We start from the raw sequence: 4,309 nt of genomic DNA, 5'->3' as shown, positions 1-4,309 counted from the left end.
TGTGACTTGTCGTTCATTCACGCCATAGACTATAAAGTATGGGTTCTCTTGTTCTGGACCAGAAGCCTCCGCAGTGTGGATGCTTCAAAACACTGTGTGTTTGGGGATCATCGATGCTGCAGAATGTATTTGGGTAACCTTGCCCAGATCTGTGCCTCGAAACAAGCCTGTCTTCCCTGTGGCTCAGTTGGTAGAGCATGGTGTTTGCAACGCCAGCATGGTGTGTGCAACGCCAGGGTTGTGGGTTTGATTCCCACGGGGGGCCAGTACAAAAAAAATGCATGAAATGAAATGTATGCATTCACTACTGTAAGTCGCTCTGGATAAAAGCGTCTGCTAAATGACTAAAATGTTTAAAAAATGTTGGAGATCTATGGACAATTCCATTCGACCTCATGGCTTGTTTTTTACTCTGACATGCACTGTCAACAGTGGGACCTTATATAGACAGGTGTGTGCCTTTCCAAATCATGTCCAATCAATTGATTTTACCACAGGTGGACTCCAATGAAGTTGTAGAAACATCTCAAGGATGATCAATGGAAGCCGGATGCATCTGTGCTCAATTCTGTCTCATAGCAAAGGGTTTGAATATTTATGTAAATACGGTGTTTCTGTTTTTGCAAAAATTTATAAAAATCTGTTTTCGCTTTGTCATTATGGGATATGGTGTGTAGATTGATGGGGAATTTTTTTTTAATCCGTTTTAGTATACGGATGTAACGTAAGAAAAAGTCAAAGGGTCTGAATACTTTCCGAATGCATTGCATATCAGTGTCAAGGCTACTGAGGGGAGGACGGCTCATAATAATGGCTGGAAAGGAACTAATGGAACGACATCAAACACATGGAAACCATGTGTTTGATGTATTTGATACCATTCCACTAACTCCGTTCCGGCCGTTACCACAAGCCCGGCCTCCCCAATTAAGGTGCAACAAACCTGTAGTGTCAAGGCATATGAACTAACAGGTTATAGAGCAAACAATGCCATTTTCACAACACAGATGTAAATGCATTATTTTCCCTGGCTTGCCTTCCCCCGTGATTTTACCCACGCACCGCCAAATGTGATAACTGGCCAAAGGGTGTGTAGACTCACTAGGCACTGTAGTGGAGCTGCAGTTTCCACTAGGGGGCAGCAAAGGTCTATTTAAAAAAAATCACTGCCTTGACTACTAGATACATTATATCTGTTGTCTTTATCTTTACAACTGTAACAAATTGCTGTATTGGTAACGAGTGAAATACAAGTTTAGCAGAAGTAATGTCAGACATTTGGTAACCAGTTTATAATAGCAATAAGGCTCCTCTGGGGTTTGTGATATATGGCCAATATACCACGTCTAATGGCTGTGTCCAGGCACCCTGTGTTGTGTTGTGATAAATACAGCCGTGGTATATTGGCCATGTATCACAAACCCCCGAGGAGCCTTATTGCTTAACTAATGTATAGATCATGTATAGTTTTTGGTTCTGACAATAAAGTCAGTCATTAGAGGTAAAAAATAAAACATCTAAAAATAAAACATAATTAATATAATCTATACTGAACAAAAATATAAATGCAACATGTAAAGTGTTGGTCCCATGTTTCATGAGCTGAAATAAATGATCCCAGATATTTTTAATATGCACAAAAAAAATATTTCTCTCATTTTGTGTACACATTTGTTACATCCATGTTAGTGAGCATGTTTCCTTTGACACGATAATCCATCCACCTGACAGGTGTATCATATCAAAAAGCTGATTAAACAGCATGATCGTTACATAGGTGGACCTTGTGCTGGGGGAAATAAAAGGCCTCTCTAAAATGTGCAGTTTTGTCACTCAAAACAATGCCACAGATGTCTCAAGTTTTGAGGGAGCGTGCAATTGACATGCTGACTGTAAGAATGTCCACCAGAGCTGCTGCCAGATAATTTAATATTCATTTCTCTACCATAAGCCACCTCCAACGTCATTTTAGAGAATTTGGCAGTACGTCCAACTGGCCTCACAACCGCATACCACGTGTGACCAAGCCAGCCCAGGTCCTCCACATCCAGCTTCTACACCCGCGGGATCGTCTGACACCAGCAACCTGGACAGCAGATGAAACTGAGTATTTCTGTCTGTAATAATGCCCTTTTGTGGAGAAAACCTCATTCTGATTCTGGGCCTGGCTCCCATGTGGTTGGGCCTATGCCCTCCCAGGCCCGCCCAGGGCTGCGCCCCTGCCCAGTCATGTGAAATCCATAGATTAGGGCCTAATTAATTAATGTATTGACTGATTTCCTTATATGAACTATAACTCAGTAGAATCGTTGAAATTGTTCCATGTTGCGTTTATATTTTTGTTCAGTATATTTTCATAATTTTTATTGTTCTGCTTTCTGTGTTCCTGCAGTCATGTCTTCCTCAGTAGAGGCGTGTCCATTCTGTGGGAAAACCTTCGAGAGACTTAAACAGCCACCTTCCCAAATGCAAGATGGCTCCAGTCACCATGACAACACAAAGACCCCCCTTGCCTACTTAACCTAATCACATGTAAGAAGAGCAAAAAGACATCATCATCACCCCTTTACATTTTAGTCATTTAGCAGACGCTCTTATCCAGAGCAACTTACAGTAGTGAATGCATACATTTCATACATTTTTTGTGTTGTTGTTTTTTTGTACTGGCCCCCCGTGGGAATCGAACCCACAACCCTGGCGTTGCACACACCATGCTCGACCAACTGAGCCACAGGTAAGACCTTCAAGAATTTCTAGTAAGAGTAAGAAGACATCATCTTCATCATTTTCACCACCTTCATCAGCACCATCGGCAAAGACAATTAAGACTAAGAAAACAACATCATCATCATTGCAAACTACTAAGAAGAGTAAGTAGACACTGCCATCTTCATCTTCCACACCGTCAACAACATCAACTAAGAGTATGAAAAAACAGAAGCTCCTTGAGACTTTGATAGTCTCCAAGGAGAGTTTGGTTAAATATCCAGCCCAGACCCCCACGAATTTCAAAGCTACAACAACCACAACCAAGCTCAACGCAGACCCAGCCCCAGACCCTGCTACAGTCACAGCCAAGACTAAACCCAAATCCACTTCAGCCAAGCTCAAAGCAGCCCCAGCCACAGTCACAGCCATCACTAAAGCCAAAGCTGCTTCTAAGAAGAAGGTTTCACTGAAAGAGCTAATTGAGCTATCCGCTCAGACAGCCAGAGCTGCTACCACACTATCCAAGGATCCTTTACCAGGGGCAAAGAGTGAAGCAAGACGCTTCTGGCAGAAGGTGGAGTTTGGGAGCAGTAGAGAGGAGTGGTCAGCCCAGACCACCAGCACAGCTGACCTCAAACCTGACCGTCAGTACAGCAAGAAAACCGTATTGGACCATAACCCAACAATAACCTCTGACCTCAATAAAGACAGTCTACGCAGCAAGACAAGCGACAGGGACCACACGGTCAACCACGTTTCAAAAGTGCTAGATCGTGTTCAGACCACGAACACCGATCATAACAAAGACCATCTATACAACAAGACCAGATGACTTTTCACGGTTGACCTTGTTCAAACCTCAACCACAAACCCTGCCCTCAGTGGTAACCGTGAAACTGTTGGCATGTTAGTGCCCGAAGCTAACTCAGTCCAGTCGCCCACCCTCAGACCTCACTAACTGGACTAGTCACAAGCAAAAGCCAACACTAACCGAGAAGATAAGAGATCTCAACAGCAACATACAACCCAGCCTTACCCCCTCCCTTTCAGCCATCACCTCTGTTCCCTCTGCCCCTTCCCTCATCTCTTCAGGATTACCCCACCTTGGCCTGAATAGGGGGTCACCCCACCCCAGCCTTTTAATTTCTCTCCCTCCCTCTGTCTCTCCATCCCTGTACTCTGATCCTACCCCTCTCTCCCTCCTCACTCAATACCCCTTGGACCCCCCCCCCCCCCCCCCCAGTGGGGTGTAATAGGTATGGATGCAACGCTTGAGATGCTCCTGCCCTATCAGAGGATAGGACTCAAGATAACATCATCACCCTGCTCTCTTACTGGCCCAATACTGGAAGGGCTGATGCTTTATGCATCTACTTGGTTCACTCCCTGTCTCCCATTCTCCCTTCCTAATCCCCCTCACCCTCCCACTCTTTCTGCCCCTCCTCTTTTCTTTCTTTCACCTTCTCTCTCCCTCTCATCGTTGCGAAGACAGCAACAGCCAATCAGAGCGTGACGAGGGAGAGAGCTCCACTCAACACCAGGAAGTACGGCACTGTGCAGAGGATAATGGGTTAGTAGTGTTTGTCTAGTCCTACTTTAT

The sequence above is a fragment of the Salmo trutta genome, chromosome 10 (assembly GCF_901001165.1).
Source record: "Salmo trutta chromosome 10, fSalTru1.1, whole genome shotgun sequence".
NCBI lineage: Eukaryota > Metazoa > Chordata > Actinopteri > Salmoniformes > Salmonidae > Salmo > Salmo trutta.
Note: the sequence above shows the minus strand (reverse complement) of the source record.